The 19,539-nt window shown below is 41.7% G+C and overlaps 1 protein-coding gene across 7 annotated transcripts in view; it reads left to right on the top strand.

The window, feature by feature from the left end:
* The window catches only part of RIPOR2 (RHO family interacting cell polarization regulator 2), a 102,050-nt gene that overhangs the window by 41,721 nt on the left and 40,790 nt on the right, over nucleotides 1–19,539 (top strand). Inside the window, exon 1 of one of the 7 annotated variants that reach the window (XM_033154721.1) lies at nucleotides 6,664–6,821. The exons of 5 other annotated variants lie outside the window; for them this stretch is intronic. The gene's annotated coding sequence lies outside the window, so the exon portion shown is untranslated. Of the gene's footprint in view, nucleotides 1–6,663; nucleotides 6,840–19,539 lie in introns of those variants that run through there. One more of the 7 variants, XM_033154720.1, reaches the window with a different exon arrangement.

Here is a 19,539-nt window from a genome sequence, read left to right as displayed (position 1 = left end):
CAGTCTCCCAGAGAACTTGGTCCAGAGTTGTTTTGAAACAACTGTCTTAACATCTGTAGTCACCCATGCCTTAGCATCTGTAGACAACTGTAGCTTATTTCTCCCAGTTGGCTGTAGTTATTGACAGTATTGACAGCTCGAGTTGCAGATAAGCAAATAAAGCCAAGAAGCAATACTATTTCATAACTTTTCTCACCTTGCTTCTAAAACTATATATTTCTCATTTCCTTAATAAGCCAAAGTCATGCCTCATCATTTTGATTATCAGGTAGACCGTGTTCAGCATATCATTTGTGTAGCACTCCTAGGTGCCCTGCTTATTAGTTATTTGTGACCTTGCAGTTAATATTGATCCCTCAATAAGGTTCAGGGCTTTGTGTCCCAAATATGCAATCTCTATATGCAGCGAACTCATAATATTCCCTAACATATGCTAATGAAATTGCTTGAGATTTTGTAGAATATATTTGAATGGGGTGTGTGTGTGTGTGTGTGTGTGTGTGTGTTGGGGGGGGGGCAAATACATGGTAGAGAAGGAAGACAGAAGGCAACAGCAGCACCCAGAAAGACTTAATTGCCTAGGGATGCAAAGGAATTGAGTTCCTACTTCTGGATCCTTTAATGAGCCCCTAAGCAGATTATAGCCACGTTTGCACACATTGCTGAACCATGATTTCGCAAAGCATGGATGAACCTGGATGAGCCAGAATAAAGTGTCAGGCTTGTGTGCTCCCTCCTCTTCTCTCCTCCCTGCACACAGCTGAGAGGAGAAACTTGCCAGAATTTAGTTTCACTTTTAAGAAATCTCTTTTTAGCATTAGGTTCTAACCAGACACTCTGGTTTTAAACAAACTATGGTCAGTTTCATAACAACCCAGCATCAGACTATGGGTTAGGGAACTCACTCGCTGAACTAACCAGAATTAATTTTAAACCAAGATCTCTGTGTCTGAATTCATATACATATTATGCATATTATGCACCATGTTCACCTAGGTGGTTGTAATACACACAACCCTGGTTGACTCAGATAAGAAACGTTTATGTCCTGCCCACAAGTCTCTACTTTTCTCTACTTCTTACAAAGAAAGAAGAAAGAATGATAAGTCCATCAGTTTCAGTGGCTATGCTGAATGAGTCATATACTTGCCATCTATAATACCTCTAGGATTAGATCCCATTACTGCATTTGCATTGATAATCTTTGCAGTTATCTCTTTTTACTGTTGCAATAAAACATAACAGGTTTCCAGATGCTTTTTAGGCGTATTAATTAGAGAACACAGAATTCACGCACTCTCTCTCACACGCACAACATGTAGAAAAGCTGCACAGCCAGTTCTGGTTGCTAAGCATTTTGAGAAATTGGAATGTACAGTTCTATCAAGCCCACTTGTGAGCTTACTTCTGCCATAGAAAAGGGGGGTGGCGTTGAGGGAAATAGTATGCAAGAATGACTAGAAATGTCTCTTGGTGTGGCTGACAGTTAGTGAGAGAAGTCAGAACTGAAAACGCATTTCAAATGTGACATTTTGGTGGTGAACGTGGCAGGAGTGTGCCCAAAGCAGAGTTGGCAGCTGCTTCTAGAAATCTGCATGCCAGAGATTGTAACCTCCCAAATGGGCCAATGCCTGCCTCTTACAGTTGTTACTATTGGTGAGCCAAGGCCCTTTAAGAAGAGCAAAGGGATAGACTAAGGAAGCAGAACCCTGGACAGGTACAGTAGCGTAACAGGTACAGTGGTACCTCCAGTTACAAACTTAATTCATTCCGGAGGTCCGTTCTTAAGCCAAAACCGCTCATAACATGAAGCACGCTTTCGCTAATGGTGCCTCCTGCTGCTGCTGTGCTGCCGGCACGCAACTTCCGCTCGCATCCCGGGGCAAAGTTCGCAACCAGGAGCATCTACTTTCGGGTTACCGGAGCTCGCAACTCGAAGCGTTCGCAAGGAGGACTGTACGTAACATGAGGCTCCACTGTACAGCCAGTGTTCCGCTGTCTGGTTTGCATGGAGAAGCCATTTTCAACAGAGTCCAGCAATGGAAGCGCACAGCTGTACTGAGGGAGCATCAGCTGTTGAAATTTTGCACCCCTAACAATTTTTGTGCCTGGGGCAGCCGCCACTGTGTCCCCCCTCACTACACCACTGGACAGGTGGGAAGCATATTTGTGAAAGGTTGTTCAGAACTCCCTACAGCAGCTAGAAAACTAGCAAATAGATGACAGGACTTATTTCTCCCAGATTTGTTAGTGCACCTCAGTCTACCTCCCAGTTCTACAGTAGCCTTCCCCAATCTGGTGTCCTCCAAATGTTGCTGGACTATTTCTATCATCTCTGACCCATGTCCATGCTAGCTGGAGCAGAAGGGTGCATTTTGACCTGCTGGGAGCCTGACAGGCTCCATAAAGGAGTGCTGCTGCTGCTGGGCAGAGAGAGCTTTGTTTTTGTTTTGTTTTTCTTTTTGAATTGCTTTTATTTTTTATCTATGTCATTTTAAACTGTGATTGATATTAATGCTGTATTATTAGTTTTAGATTTTATGATATATGTGGGAACTGTTTTTTATTTGGTTGTGTACTTTTTGATGTGTTTTATTTATTGTTTATGACTTTTGTCATGTTGGTAATTATGTAAATCTTGTCATGTTATAAGCCGCCTTGAGCATTGTTTTAACTATGGAAAGGCAGCATACAAATAAAATGATGATTGACCTACAGGTGGTATCTAACGCCAAGAAAATTAGCGCTAATACGCCCAGGAACCTCACCAAAATGCTGGAGAGGGTGCACCTCCACAGGCACATACTTCCACATGTGGTGGGAGTGCCCCAAAATCCAATCATTCTGGACAACAACCATACGAGATATATGTAAAATAACCAAGCAAGTGCTAGAAACCACCCCAGAATTGGTCTTACTAAACATCTTCCAAGACAATAATGCCCACTTACACCACAAAGAACTCATAATCCATCTACTCTCAGCAGCCAGAAACATCACAACCAGACACTGGAAAGACCTGTCAGGAGTAAGCATGGACCAATGGTACCAAGTAGTATGGGAAACAGCCCTACTAGAAAAACTAAGCAGCAACCTGAAACTGACACGGGGACAAACAGAGGAAGACACCTTCACCCCGGTATGGTTCCCCTTCATCACACACACAGCCCAACAAGACAATGACAAAAATCTACCAACAGCATACAAATCAATACGGCTAACCTGATCAAAAACACCCACCCACCCCACTCACACAGGAGACCAAAGAACACCACAGCCAACCACAAAAGAACAATCACACCCTACGCCAATCCCGACCTCTCTCACCATCAAAGAAGCACAAGCAAACAACAGGGAACCTACACAAACAACGCTGACACCAAGGACACTAAGGAAAATAGAAACATCGCCACCCTACCTCACCCATCTCCCCATCCCACCCACCTCTTTCCCCCTCCTCTCCCTAATGTCTCAATAACCAAAACTGATTTGTAAAAATGTCACATGGAAAAAAATATGACAGACATTGCGCACACCTTTGTAAATCAAGAAAATCCTTAATAAAAATTAATTTAAAAAAACAAATAAAATGATGATGATGAACAGCTGGAAGGTATAAGATTCTCCACTCCTGGTTTGGTGTGTCTGCACTTTCTTTGTGTGTGTTTTATTGCACTGTAATTCATGTAACTTGAATGCAGGATGTATTTTTTTAATATTGTGAGAAGTGCCATTAGGAGTGGATATAGGGTATGTTATAAAGAAATGAGTAAGTTGTCAGTAGTAATAAAAATAGATTGTATTGTTAATGTTAGGAGATCTTTTCCATGACACTACTATTCCCATTGCACATTTCCCAGATTTTCATAAGAATTATCACATATTGTGCCCCCAAGGGAAATGCATCTGCAAACGTGTCCTAAATGTTCACCCCTGTGCGAAAATTGCAAGAGAGTTGAGAGTTAGCAGCACAGATTGCAAAGGTAAGATGCTTTTAAGCACCCATGTGATTATTTGAAGAGTTAATACATGCAAAGCATTGAAATATTACATTTTTTATAATGTTAGTGAAGAAGAATCCGTTTGTGTTCATGTAAATGTAATACAGTCCAGAGTTAACACAGATTGGTGTTCCTTCAGTTGCCCAAGGCCAACCTTGCTTTTGTGGTTCTTATTATGTGTTTTGTACTTGGCTGCTTCCTGGGTGACCTATTTTTAATGCAATGGCAGATTACACTTCAATAGAGTGAATAATTCATAGGTATAGTAGCACTATCACAGTAGCAATACAATAGAAGCTTTTATGCCTGTCTAATTGTGGAGAGAGGCAGCATTCTCTGGCATTTTCTACTGAATTAGCAAAACAAGATACATGTGAAATGAATGATTCTTTCAAATGCAGCAACACTGGGGACACTGAATGATGTGGAAAGGCAGGTTAGGGCTAGCCTATGTGGTATTCAAATGTTTGTTATATAGCTATTGAGGTTTTGGGGGGATTTGACTGAAATAAAGGAAGACAGGATGAAACTGAACGTATTGCTTTTCTGCATTTGCTACTGCAAAGTGATATTGAAAACTTCCCCAGAGATAGCTTGTAAGTTGTATATGCACCAGTAGAATAGATGCAAAGTAGGAAGGTGAGCAGGTATTAGCACCCCAAAGCTTCCTGGAATATATATAGCCCAGGGAAAGTTTGTGTATGTCCAATACATACTTTAAAAGTCCAATAACAAACTGAGGCATTTCAGGTGTGCAAGTAGCAATAAAAAATATAGTATACTTTTATATGTCAAATCAGCAGAATTTCCATTTCACAGCTATCCAGCAGGTCTACAAAAACCAACTCAATCTGAAATTGTTGTGTTGGTGGAAGCAGTCCCTTGACTACTGGGGGAGAGGGGCTAGCTGGGTTTTTTTGTCCCAGATGAAGCCTTCAGGGGGGGGTGCTATTCAGGCCCCCTGCCTATGTGTGTATGTAAACAAATGTGTGTGCCAAACTGGGTCTTTGACCCAGGTGAAATAAAGCCTACTTTCGCCCCTGAATGGAAGCGGTGCTTCTAAATGACAGGAATATAATATTACACCAGAACAAAACTTCTAAGGGCCTGTCCATAGCTCGGCTTAATGTGGATTGTGAACCCCTTGTCCATGCAGAAGTCTCCTCCAACTACTTCTGTTCTCTACACTTTCTGCCCCCTAAATCTGGAGATTCCCAGTGCTCTGAAAATCCAAATAGGGGAGCTACATCAGTTGTACATCCCAGGTATGAAGAAGTCAGAGGTTTTTACATGAACACACCTCTCTTGATTTCAGCCAGGCAAGTTCAAACATACATTCCAGCCATCCAAGCCGAAAACTCTCGAGGAGGGTGTGAAGCAAGGGCAGTGACAGTTGTGACCGGGGAAGGCTAGAGGTCTAGAAAGGCATAAAGAGGCATGTTTGCTCCCCAACCCTGAGGTTGAGCACCCCTGCATTAGAGACTCTGCTCAACGCACAGCCGAAGGTTAATGCTGTGTTCATCTACAAGGTGTACCACTAACGCTCTGGATGGTAGTGATTAATCAACAGTATAATGACACCTAGCAACAAAAGGATTTGCGGATGAGAAGCCCCTAAACCATATGATTCTGGAAGTTGCTGATTTAGTTGTTAAGTGCATTCTGGTGCGCATGAGCAGTCCCGCCCATATCTAGTGCTACTAGTCACACATAATTCACACTACTAAGGCTGCATATGAACTATACCTTGAACACACATTTGAAACACATCCCCACCCCAAAAAGGAATTTTGGGCACTGCAGTTTGTTGCTGGGAATTGCAACTCTGCCCAGAATACTTTGGGAAAGAATGTGCATCAATTGTGCCTTATGGTGGACACACAGACAGAATCTGGATCAGGGCATAGATGAGTAGTATTAGTGCTTCTGTTATGCCGCTATACCTCTGCTGGTCTTTAATGTTCCACAGAACTCTTCTCTGCTTACATTGTTGAGAGTGGCATAGTGCTTATAAACATCCAGGCACAGAAACACATTTTGATGAATACTGTATTCAGCCCCTGGTTTTGCATTCACCTACCAGTCCTCCCCCTCCCCCCCCCCCAAAAAAAACCAGGTTGGATAGAACTGGGCATAAGGAAGGCTTTAGATAATTATCCACCCTGGTGGAACAACAGCGCGTCAGAAATTGAACCTGGCAAACTGCTGCGGCATTCACTCTCGCCACGGTGCAGAAAATAAACTCGTGTCTCCCCTGAGGCATGGGAGACGGCATTACATAAATATTTGCAGAGGAAACAAGAATGCCAGAGTGATCAAATGAAGGAAAAAGGGAAAGCTCTCCTCACCTATAGCAGCTAGTTAAGTCTCAGAGAAGCAGCTGTTTCACTGATCCCTATAGTCTCAGCACGGAGGATGACGCTGGAGTCAGACGCTGCGACGACCCCCCCTTCTTCCCTCCACCCCTCCCTCTCACACACATTCCCTCTCTTCTCTACTGTAACTTTACCAGGGTAACAGAATTGTAGATGCTGTAGATGCTGGCAGAAGAGTGAGTCAGAGCAGCTAATGACTGAGAGCATGCTGGTAACTGATGCGCGCTGTCTCTCTCTCTCTCTCCCTGCTCCACCTCCCCTCTCAGTCTTTTTCTCCCCCACCCCCCCCCCTTCTTTAAATCAGAAACACTAAGCCACTACTGGCTGCATAGTAGAGAGCAGTACAGTCTGCTTCTCAGATCCTATTGCTGCTGTTATGAGGATTGACTGTGGAAGAGGAGCTTTGGGATTGCAAACCAGTGCATACAGCTTCCCTACCATAAGTGTGAGTCTGTGCATTTAGGTGGGTGCTTTACCCCCCCTCCCCCTTTTAATTTTCCAACTCATGAGGACAAATATTGTTGCATGTTCTTTCCAGATATTGTAGTGTTTGATATTGTCCTGTGCACTGTGCTTTTTTGTGTCATCTGTCCCTGGTCATAAAGTTATTACAGGATGGTTTGTTTTTAACACTGATTCTTTGCAACGTTTGGATGTAAGGAAATTGTTGCTAAACTGTAAAATAGTATTGTCCCCATTAAATCTGCAAGGCATGACATTCCAGTGCAGTTGTGTTGGTATAGGGCTAGGCTCTGAGTGAAATGTTATTGAATCAATTGTGTCTCCAAATCCTTAGTCCGATGCTTCTCTTTTAAATGCAGCGGAATCTTGAGCCTGATTAGTATTCTGAGTAAGGGAGTAAAACATGGAAATATATAACTGGTGTGTAACACTGAAGCTAGTTCTGTAATGTGAAATGATTCTACTGAGTTTAGCAAAGTTGCCTTTTCACGCTGAGTGCTAACCTACCTCCAAAAGCCTGGAAGCACAGGTATCATAAGAAGGAAAACAAATATTTGAAATCTTTATGTTGTATAGTAATCAAGATTGTATTTTCAGTTTAGTTTGTGGCTTCAGTAAGGTTTGTGGCTACACTGATAAAAATCAGCTATTGTTGTTTCGCCCCATTGTAATGTTGCCAGATGCACCTTCGTTCCTGAGTGGAAAGGCTTTTTCCTGACTTTGGAATGTTATAGTCCTGTAAATGTCATTGGCAGACCCTGGCTTGTTTGTTTGTTTTTTTACAAGTCCATAGAGCTGGGACTTATCATAGCACTTCAGTGCCCCTTGACAACCCTGTCATTTTCAGGAGCACACTCATCGGGTTTGAAGGAGCTTAATGCCATCTTTTCCACAGTTACACATCTTGAGCTCAATTTGCCAAAACATCCTGCTCAAGCGCCCATTCATTTCAGCACAGTTTGAGTAGCAGAACATTTCAGCGGATTGTGCCCTGACTTGTCTTTGAAGAAATCCCTTCCATATAGGCTACTATGCTTCCTTTGAAAACAAGGATGCTTTTCTAGAGAGAAATGTATGTGTATTGCTTTATCACTGAGTAGCACTTTTAAATCATGCTTCCAGAAACATTTCAGGCTTTCCTTATGTGTGTTGTCCAAACAAACCTTTAGGATATTATTGATTACAATGTGGATAAAAGCTTTTTGCACTTTCCCCTCATTCGGTGTACTGAAATAGAGTTGCAATAGTCTTTACTTTTTAAAGGAATTGATTGTGCAGTATTTGATTCCTATGACTTTTGTGTTCTCCTGCCTTTGGGAAAACACCGGTACTTGTAGTGTTAGTGGTGGTTATAGTCTCCATTGTCATGTGTCCTTCAAAATGCCGGTCTTCTTTTTCCCCCCAAGCTACATATTCAAAAGCATTGCTTTCACGTCATTTCTCTGCTGCCTGCCACACACCAGGAGACCTCAGCAAAGAACAGTCCCAATTAGAAACATTATTACTTGTATTTGCCCACAGCTAATTGGGATTCAGGACCAGACCTTCCTTTCTGAATTAACAAAGGCAGGGATGTGTTCAGTGAGGGTGGCATGGGAAGAGAGAAGGTTCCTTTCCACTTAGGGTAACTGTTCTGTGCTGACTGCCAGACCTGGCTAAGACACGTTGTTTTATATGCAGCTCAAGGCTGGCAACTGTTGGCCAAATACAAATCCAACCCCTTTAGTTGGCACAAAGTAACTTGCCAGCCCTCTCTTGCTCCTACCAATTCTGAGCATCGGCTTGGCAGAATCACCAGGAAGGCGAGACAGGAACAGGAACACAAAATCATCCTCCTCCTCCTCTTCTTACTCTTATGCCTCTTCCTTCTCTTGAATTGAAACAGCTTGATGAACATGATCAAGAGAAAGTTGGGTGCATGCCAGGTAGAGGAAGGCACCTCTTTCTTCTTCTTCTTCTTCTTCTTCTTCTTCTTCTTCTTCTTCTTCTTCTTCTTCTTCTTCTTCTTCTGCCTTGACCCACCTGCTCTACATTCCCCCAGTAGCATGGAGGGGAGGGCGATAAGGGGAGTGGTAACTTTGGAGAAGGTTTGGCACCCCACCCACCAGCATTCGTACAAAGTTAATGGCAAAACTAGGGTCATGCTTTCTGAGTATCTCCTTCCAAAAACCTCTTCTAATATAACCAGGCTATGAAGGAATCTGAACTTTGTTCTGAGTCAAAAAAAAAAAAAAAATTCTTCCAGTAGCACCTTAAAGGTAAAGGGACCCCTGACCATCAGGTCCAGTCGTGTCCGACTCTGGGGTTGTGGCGTTCAACTCACGTTACTGGCCAAGGGAGCCGCCGTACATCTTCTGGGTCATGTGGCCAGCATGACAAAGCCGCTTCTGGCGAACCAGAGCAGCGCACGGAAACACCGTTTACCTTCCCGCTGGAGCGGTCCCTATTTATCTACTTGCACTTTTGACGTGCTTTCGAACTGCTAGGTTGGCAGGAGCTGGGACTGAACAATGGCAGCTCACCCCATCGCAGGGATTCGAACCGCCGACCTTCTGATCAGCAAGCCCTAGTCTCTGTGGTTTAACCCACAGCGCCACCTGGGTCCCGAGCTTTCGTGTGCGTGCACACTTCTTCAGATACCGTATCTGAAGAAGTGTGCATGCGCACGAAAGCTCATACCAAGAACAAACTTAGTTGGTTTCTAAGGTGCTACTGGAAGGAATTTTATTTTTTATTTTGTTTTGACTATGGCAGACCAACACGGCTACCTACCTGTAATTTGTTCTGGGTGGCAGAAAAGCAACCTTGCTGTGAGAAAAAGGCACATTTGTTCCACTTAATAACGTTGAACACTGGGAAATGGTGGTTTCTCTACTACCACTGGTATTAAGTGCCTACAGTAATACACCATAAACTGTAATAATAGCTTGTAACGTTATACTGGCATTCAAATGTCCTAACCTGGGCACTTCTGTCCTTGCTCAGTAATCCTTGGGAACAGTAATACTAGTAAAATCTCTTTAAGATCTCCCATTGAAGAGACTGTGGGTAATAATAATAATAAATAAAATAAATCCTGTAGTAAACCTGAACCTGGCTATTATATCTACATAAATTGTAGTTCCTGTTTTGCAATTGCTCCACTGTCTGCTGCCCCAAGGGGCAAAACACTCAGAGTGACAGGTCAGAAGCACATGTTGACAGATCTTCATATTTTATCAAGCTGAATGGAACTGCTAACACTGTGATCATGTACTTATATCAGCAGCCTTTTCTTCATTGCTTCTTGTAACACTGAACTCTAAATAAGAAGCAATGTCATTTCCACAGGAGTTAAGGAGAATGGACGACTGTCACAAGTGACTACTTGCACCTGAGAAGTTGTAATAATTGAAAAAGAAGGTGGGCATTGGACTTTCCTGCCATTTCTTCCAAAATTGTGGATTGGAGAAAATCTGGAAGGCTATGATTATGTACAGACTTTCTCAGCAAACACAGCAAGCAAGGAATCCTAATTTAAAAACAGATATTTTGGCATCATGGTTTCTGTTTATTTTCTATGTGGAAACTCAAAACTCTTTATTAATTTCTAATCAACTCCAGATGTCTATATGTTTCCTGACAATTATTCATATCACACACACACACACATTATACAACTTGCCTATCCAATCTTTCCAAAAGGAGGCTCTTCCTCAGGCTGTTTTTGCTGTAGTCATCCCACAAGCATATCCATTGTATACTAAGGATTGTACTGTAATCAGTGATCTTGCTGTGTATTCTCTTTTGTTGCCTGTACATTTAACTTTACTTTAAAATTAAATTAAATTTCATGGAACCAGAGAGAGACAGACAGACAGAGAACACTTTGCAAACTGCCAAAGCAAAGAATACCATTCACTTGTGAACTGTTTGTGTGTTGCGGTTATTTTTCATTTGCCATGCTAAGCTGTTCTGTTTGCAAGATAGACCCCTTGTGTTTGTGGGCATTGAACCAGCAAAAAATACCAGCTGAAAATAGACAATGAAGGACCTGAATGCAGCAGTGCCCTCCAAGCATGCAGAGGCATACCTCAAAGTAGACTGGGAAGTGTAGTAGCTCTGCTGAAGCAGTTATAATGTCAGCCTCAAGGTATGTTCACTGCATGATTCTCTTAGTGAACTGTAGGGGTTTGGGGGTGCCAAACTCTAGGCTTCTTCTGTCATGTTTGCTCAACTTCCCTTGTTTATGCAAACTAAATTCTGCACTTAACAGCCAAACTGTGTTTCGCACAAATCAGAATAGGAAAGCATAGTTTTGTCTTAGCATGATGCATACTCTTAACATTTATGAAGATCTTCCAAATGTTAAAAGAGCTTCACATATACCACACTGTTGCAATCCTTATGAAATAAGTTGCATTAGTATGATCATTCCATATTGCAGATGGGGGAGGAAGTTGCTAGGCCATAAGAAAGTGAGTTGCTTAAGTCCAACACTAGAGATGTCATGGCAGAGGTGATAAGGGAGCCAGAGACTTCCTGGTTCATAGTTGAGTCACTTAGCTGCCTCACCACACCATGTCCAGTTCTGGTTTGCAGCCAAGTATGATTTGTGCAAACTGCAGTTCAGTTAATGGTAACTATGTTTGGCACAAGCAAGGAAGTGAGGAAGGTTTTCAGAGTGCATGAAGGGAGGAAAAGAAGAGTGTATCCAAGCTGAGGCTCATGCATGAATGACTGAACTCCGACTTGCTATTATGTGCGAATGAAGCCAATGTTTAAAGTTTATTTTCACCATTATCAAGAAGGTGTAATGTTATCCTGACTGCCTGAAGAGGTGGGATCAGTTCAGGGAGAGATGCAAAGCTTCTCTTGTGCAAAACTCACAGAATGATTTTCTTCCTCCCTCTTCTGTTTTGCTGAAGAAATAATCCAATGGTTTATCAAAATAAAAGACTTAAGATTATGCATATGCATTTTCACTTGTGGCTACTATGCATAATGAGACTATGCATCATCAGCATCTTACAACTCAATAACCATGTAGTAATAACTACTCAGACCTTGTGATCAGCACCAGATTTTGGGCAGTGTGGGCTGTTCCCCCGCATAGGGTGACAAGATGAGGGAGTGCAAAATTGAAAAGATCCATAATTGAGAAGATCCATTTTGGGGCACCAAATTTTGGCCTTACACAGGGCACCATATTACGAAAGATTATCAAAGTCTGTCCCTGCATGTTATGTCCCTTTAAATTTATGCTATAGATGGACTATAATAATTGCTCAGTTTTTCATACCTAACTTAATAAGGTTTGACCTAGCTATTTCTATTCATTGGCCAGCAGATGGCTCAGACAATGAAAGATGGTAAAGTGGGATCAGCTCAAGATCCGGACACTCTGTTCTGGAATCCTGGTTCACAGATCAGTGGAGTCACAGTGATAGAAACTCTCATAGCACAGATCCATTATCATGGCGAGATGGATGCCTGAAGAGTCCCACCCCCTGGGCATTGCTACCTCTGGGGAGCTATATGCTCCCAACTTATCAGGGAGTTAGATTAGAAATTGGGAAACCTGACCTGAACTGATTGCAATATGTTAGAGCACAATAACCTTGGATTTAGGCAGATCGTGAGCCCACAGGGGGAGATGCAATGAAGCAAATAAGGGATACAGTATTTTAATTTCAGCAAAGTTAAGTGTTGCCTCCCCCCCCCACCCTCCATCTGTCTAGAAAATTGTCTCTTGGTATGATACACTAGTCCCAGATAGCAAAATAAGTACCTGGAAGATTATATAGCACACTCAACCAAGCCTGTGATTTGCATCAAGCTTTTTCATCTAAACAACTTGTTCAGAAGTCCTTCCATATTCAGGGAACTGAAATATCTTTTGGGTGAAATATGCCAGCTTGTTTGTAGCCTTAAGTGGTGCAGGAATGAGCAGGATGTATTTTTGCTGTTTTGTTTGACCAGGATGTCATGCTATCATATTTTTTTTCAGGAATCTAAATAGGTCAAGGTTTAAACCACTCAAAAGATCTCTGTTAGATGTAGGCAGTAAGCAATAAACTATTATTACTTCATTTGCCATTAAATTTATATACTCCACCTTTCTTCTACAGAACTTAGGAAAGCATCCATAGGATTCCCTCATGTTTTCTTGTTCAAACACTAATGTGCCTTCAGACCACCATGCTATGGGGTCACAACAGTGATATAATCGCCCCAAAACTCTCCCAAGATAATCCAACAATATTTTCCATATGATTTTTCTTTTTTGCTGAAGCTTTTAAGATCTGTCCTACTTTTGATAATCCAAAAAATACATTTTAGGTGTGTATATGTAGCCATAGTCACACAACATGGTAAGCATGAACAAACTGGGCCCATTTTGCTTCTCTTCACTCTACCCTGCTAGTGCACAAATGGGGAAAAAAACCATTATCCCTTCCTTAGTGCTTGTTCTTGCTGATGGATAATGTCGTGTTTGAGGCATACAAACCATGATTTCTGGTTTAGACGTAACACTAAGCCAAGGGTTGTGGCTTGTTTCCTCTGTGCAGTATTGGGGGGGGGGGAGCAGGGAGAGGAGAGGAGCCAGGTGGGCATAATTTGCTTATACCTAGTGAGCTATATGGTTTATGGCTTAGAACGAAGCTTGAATGTGGCCAGAGAAAGGAGGAGAAGTGGTTATTACAAATTCATACAGATTTAATGCAAGCAAGGAAAGGAGATACCGTAAATGATCATTACTTTTGTCTTTCAATGATAACGAATGCTGTCAGATCTGGTTAATCCAAGCTTCGTTTATCCTTATGTCTCTGTATTGAAAAGATTTAAGTAATTACTAATCCTGTGATGTGCAGAATATGATGCCAGCCTCTTAAACTTGAAGGCTTTTGTAAATCAGCAATTCAAATGGAGTGTGTTGCTTTTAAATTAACAGGCTTGAGCATAATTACTGAATCAAGGACCCAATCTTATCTTCAGTGGCACCTGCTCGAATTCTACATTTAAGAGAAAATTAAAATCCAAAATCTAGCTAGTTACATTATAAAAGGCTATAATGATTCAGCTTGTGTGTCTTAATTCCCATTAGCTTTTAATGAAACTTAGGTGTTTTAGGGTTCCTGTCTTGCTTCTTTCATAGGCCGTTGCCACAGTATTCAGTAATAGCAGCATTATCTTTAATTGTTTCTTTTTATGCTTCTCCCTGATCCAGACTCTGTAAAGAGGACCTGTGACCTGCAAAATGAGGAACAGTAAAAGAGATAAAGAAACACCCCACCCTTATTTTTAACAAGTCTCGGGCTTGAGAATGTGTTGTATACTGGTAAGCCTAGGAATCTTGATTCTTCCTTTGCCAGCTCAAGCCAGACTCCAGAGCTTAAAATGCACTGGTTGGTTTCGTTTTCCTGACACAGGCAAAGAAGTCTAACTTCATCATCTTCAACCTGAAGCAATATCATTAAAATGCCAGTGACACGATAAGCAGCAAGCACACACATAATTCAATTTTTTGATGCTTGATTAGCAAGCAAATTATGCAAATGTGGCAAAAGCATAAGAAAGGGATAATATATTCCCCATTCATCCTTTTATTCGTCTCGGGTATGGCCCAAGATTTGATCATTTGATCTGTTTAGTTTCTAGGACAGTAAAAACTAGGAGATAGCCACTTTTTCAAAGAATGCCTTATCTTGGTTTCTCTTGTCAGTTGCTGATCCTGTCACACCCTGGTTTTTCCTCCTCAGTCTGTATGCAAATCAGCTGTATTTTACACATGCACTGCCTGCTAAATCTGTTAACATTCGCATGCATTAGCATTTACACCCAAGGTGCAATTCTCCTCTTGGGAAAAATGGCCTAAAGATTCTGCTCCCTTCATGGTTGCACCTGTTTTCCCCGTCTTCACAGCTAACATTCCTCTATTGTTTCCATATTTAACTTTTTTTCTGTACCTGTTGAGTGAGAGCTGTGATCAGAAAATAATCTTCAGAGCCCCAGACACTTGTATATTGGCAACGCCAGCAGCTGCGGCATTATAATACTGATGCAGAACAAGCAGCGAGAAAACTGGCCACATTTTTGTAGTCTGTGAGTTCCTGTCATCCAGCTTTTGCAAGGGGTCCTTAATAATTATTGCATATGAACACTGATATCACATCTATCTACCTGCTGCCATATCCCAACAGTTTTGAGCAGTAAGAGCTGCTGGACTATACAAAATACTCATGTGCTATTCCCAATGTATGTGCTTGCATGAACAAATGTAATGGGCAAACACTGGGAATGTCTTGACAGAAACTCCTGTGATTCTGGGACCATCTGTTCCAGAAGCAGCTGTCATGGGAGTAGCTACTGGCCATATATGTAACTTCAAATATTGCACTTCCCCCAAAATGAACGTATTTTGTTGGAATTGTTCTCTGCACCCACTGTTTTCTGTGTCCAGGTACTTTGCTTAAATGGTAAAGTTTCAGAAAATGCTTTGGCCAAATCTTATATCAAACTGTGAACAACAGTCATTGCTGCTCAAGTTGCTTAAGTATTATGGAAGCTGTTTTGTGGGTGATAATGGACGATAACACACATGGTCATAGTAGGACTGAAGACATCTCACTCACACACTATCTTAAACCCATTTCAGTCATCACAATACCGCTTGACTCAGACACAGCTCCACATGCTACTGTAGCCAAGTTGGCATATAGCCCACTGGGTGGCACCATTAATGCAATCTTATCTTTTTAAACCACGACTGTACATCATACACAATATATATAATGCAATGAATAAGGACAGATTTGAAGGCCAACTGTCAACTTGAAGTAAATGCAGAAACTTAAATAATGAGACCGGACTCATTATTACCCAGTTCTGAAGCCATCTGCTACGTCTAGGAGCCATGAAGTGTCTAGAGCTCTTATTTATTGCAACAAGATTTAGGCTGACTTGCATTTTTAGCTTATGTATGTAGAAGTTAAAACAGCAAGACCAAGCACTGGTTCAATGTGGGCTCCACATAATCTCCTTTGGGCTCAGGCTCACAGACATTTGCCCTCATCGTGAATATAGTTGCATGGAAAGTATGTTATGATGACCAGAAGTACATGAGTACCCATGGACAAAACACTTATAGAGAAGGATAATTAATGCACCCCAGTGTAAGCTCTTGCTTCATTATTTATTTGTTATACATTTACACCAAAACCACTGGATATCTCACCAAGTATACTTCCATTTTGTCCAGATTAATTCTTATTCATTCCCATGCACTCCAGTACAAGCTTCAGGTGGAAGTCCAGGATGTCTACCATGTTTTAAGATTGAAGGATGGAAATGAGAAATAAATCTGAGCGATACTGGCATAGTGATGACATTCAGCCCAGATCTCCAGATGGCCTCATCCATCAGCTTCATGTAAACATTAAAAAGCATGGGAGACAAGATGAAGTCTTGCAGTACCCCACATAGACCAAAGGCCATGGCAAAGAATGAGCGTGCATGTATGTGTGTGACTGGTTTGTTTGTGTGTTTTAACAACTCTTCCACAGGTCCCCAAATGTACCCACCCACAGCTCAAAAAGGTTGGTGACCCCTGTTTGTTCTCTACACTGACTGGCAGTGGTTCTCCAGAATTTCAAACAGAAGCCTTTCCAGTTCAACATGGGAGACCCCAAGAACTGAACCTGAGTCCTGCATGGACTGTTGATTTTTGCTATTGACATGGCCCTTCCCAATTAACATTGGCCAGAAACACATGACTGGAGCATCTGCTGTAAAATCACCCAAAATGGATTGTTCACTTCGGCCAAGTATAAAAGTAGAGGTAAAACTCGCAATGCATGTTTGCTCAGAAGTAAGTTTCATTATATTCAATGAGGCTTATTCTCAGATGAGTATGTGGAGAACTGCTGCTTTGCACTATGTGCAAATGTCTCCTGGCAGTCAAAATCTGTTGCATGGATGGTATTTGTTGCTGTGGGCAGGGGGAAAAAACCGTAAGGGGAATCCTGAAAGGAACAGGCACAATGCAATGCTAGGTATACATGACTGGAATAGCCCTAAAGCTATGGATGACTCCCATAGCAGCATATCACATTTGATTTTGCAAAATTGTTTCTAATTTTTCCAGCAGCTGTTAAAGCGCCTTGAAGGTTGCAAACTTAGATTTATCATTCTATAAGCTTAGGGCCCCTGTACAATCGCAGTGACAGCATTCCTGACACACAAATGACAGCAGTGGAAAAGTTCAAAAGAATGAAAGATCTTCTCTCAAACCTGTTCTACTTATTAAAGATTTACTGAAAGAGACACAGATGCTGGTAACTTGCATAAGCCAGCGTGTCTCAGCTCTGTGGCCTTTCCTTCAAGGAAGTACCTTTGCTTTGAGGATCCTTGAAGGCGATGGTACGGTTTCAGGCTCATGGTAAGGTATCTTTTGTTCATCTTCAAATATGATATGATATATCTTTCCTGAAGGAACGTGTCATCTACAGTTTTGGACAACAAACGTGCTGTTGCTGAAGAAGAGCAGAATGAATGTCACTCAGTTGTTGTTCTTTGTGTCATGATTTTGTACTCTGGGTAATCTTCAGGTCTTCTGTGCTCACTTCAGAGCTTAGTCCAACATCTGTCTCCTTAACGACGTCATCAGTTTGATCTGATCTCTTCAAACCAGAGACCTGAGGCTGTACCAGGGTGCATTTGAAGCTCCTGTACAGGCATTGTTTCCAAATTGTTTCACTAGAGTGGGCAGCTATGTACACATATCCCTTTGCACATGTGGAATTTTGGCCCATCTGTTCATGTAGATGAGAAAATTATATGTGTTGGAAGCTGCCCAGAGTGGCTGGGGCAACCCAGCCAGATGGGCAGGGTATTACTATTACTATTATTAGATTCAGGTAGGTAGCCGTGTTGGTCTGATGCATGCAAACAAAAGCTTATACCCAGAACAAACTTACCATAGTTGGTCTCTAAGGTGCTACTGGACAATTTTTTAATTTTTATTTATTTATTACTATTACTATTACTAGAATTACCTCCAGGAGCACATACCTCATCTGTAACAGACAGCTGAATTTGACTGGCTCAAGATATTTATATTGTATGTAAATGTAAATGGGTGTACCATTTTCAGTTCTTCAAATCTCTCGGAAGGATTTTGTTTCCCTGAGTTTTACATTTGTAATTCTGCTAATTAGTCTGTAATCAACAGAACATAAACATCTGCATAAGCGATGGAACAGCGGAGCCCCTTCAATTTATCACATTAAAGCATTTGGGCAGGGGGATATATAAATCCATTCATGAAACAAATCCTGTCCTCAGGCTCTCTGCTAACTAAAAGCAGAAGTGTGGAAATGGAAAAAAGAACTCACAATTAATATATTTAACTATTTCAGAGAGCTTCACCAGCTGAGCACAGTCACAGTAAAACACAAGTTCAAATACAGCCATAGAAACCAAAAGACAGAAATACATGCATAGAATAGTGTCTTCTCAGTATGTGTATTTTTCCCCATGAACAATCACTCTGCACATTCCTTCCCCCATAATGTTTCTTAGTTCTTATCTAAATATGTTCAGCATTGTTCTACAGTCTGCTTTGGTTTTTTCTGTGTAAGCAGTTGTACTAGGTGTAGATAGATACCGGTACATAGAGTTATCAAACTGCAGAGCTTATGGTTAGCAGAAAAGACCCATGTTCACATCACAAGACATTTTAAATTATCCTATCTAAGATGCTCCCTTACTCATTATAGGCAACTAGGCAAGTTGCTATTTGCAATCATTCATTAGTTACAATTTTGTAGCATTTTCTGTTGTCAAAACAAAATGGTTTCTTCATTCAACACTTTGCTATATAGAAGGCATATTATGGGTGGTTCATTCAGCCTCAAGTTAAATATTTTGTAGAACAAGAATTTATGCACAAGCACTTTAAGACAATTAAATATAAATGAAGCATTAAAATATTTTCCTCGATAAGCAGAGGCATATTATGGATTTGAAACAAACTTTATTCAGCAGAAAATGGTCAAATTGAAGTCCCAGAGGCAAAGACTTACCATGCACCTTTCTTTGGAGCAGGTGTGATGAACTACAGCTTCCATCATCCCTGATCACTGGCAATGCTTGCTGAAGCTGATGGGAGTTGTAGTTCAACATTTGGCATGCCCAGAGTTCCCCATGGCTGCATTGAAGGGTAACCTGAATAGGGCAAAGTCTAAATTCATTCCTAATTCCTAAAATGCTGATCTAACTAAGCCCAATTGCCGATTCAGTTTCATTATGTTCCATCTATGGAACTCCTTCCCAGGTAGCATTCAGTCTTCCCACCACAGTGGACACATTTTAACAAAGGCTCAAGATGTTTTGGTTTGTCCAGGTGTTTGGAACATGAATTGTTCTGGTTTTGGATTGCGGTTTAATAGGTAGTGTTAACACTCCACTCCAATCTCTATGAGTGGTGTGGGATTCCAGGGGTTGCAGTTGCACTTACCAGGGTCTGTGGTCTCTCTGGGGACAATGAGGCACAGCGGAGTCTGTGGGGTGTTTATGATACGTGGTTTATTTACACATACATACAACCAGGGGCGTCGTAGGGTGGGGGCGGTGGGGGCGGGCCGCCCCTCGTGCCGCCCCTAGGCGGGTGTGTGCGGTGCTGCTGCTCCCGGGGTGACGGAGGGAGCGGCGGCGCGTCC

The sequence above is a fragment of the Lacerta agilis genome, chromosome 7 (genome assembly GCF_009819535.1).
Source record: "Lacerta agilis isolate rLacAgi1 chromosome 7, rLacAgi1.pri, whole genome shotgun sequence".
Taxonomy (NCBI): Eukaryota; Metazoa; Chordata; class Lepidosauria; order Squamata; family Lacertidae; genus Lacerta; species Lacerta agilis.
The sequence above is the reverse complement of the archived record's forward strand: the minus strand, read 5'-3'. Positions and strand labels throughout refer to the sequence as shown.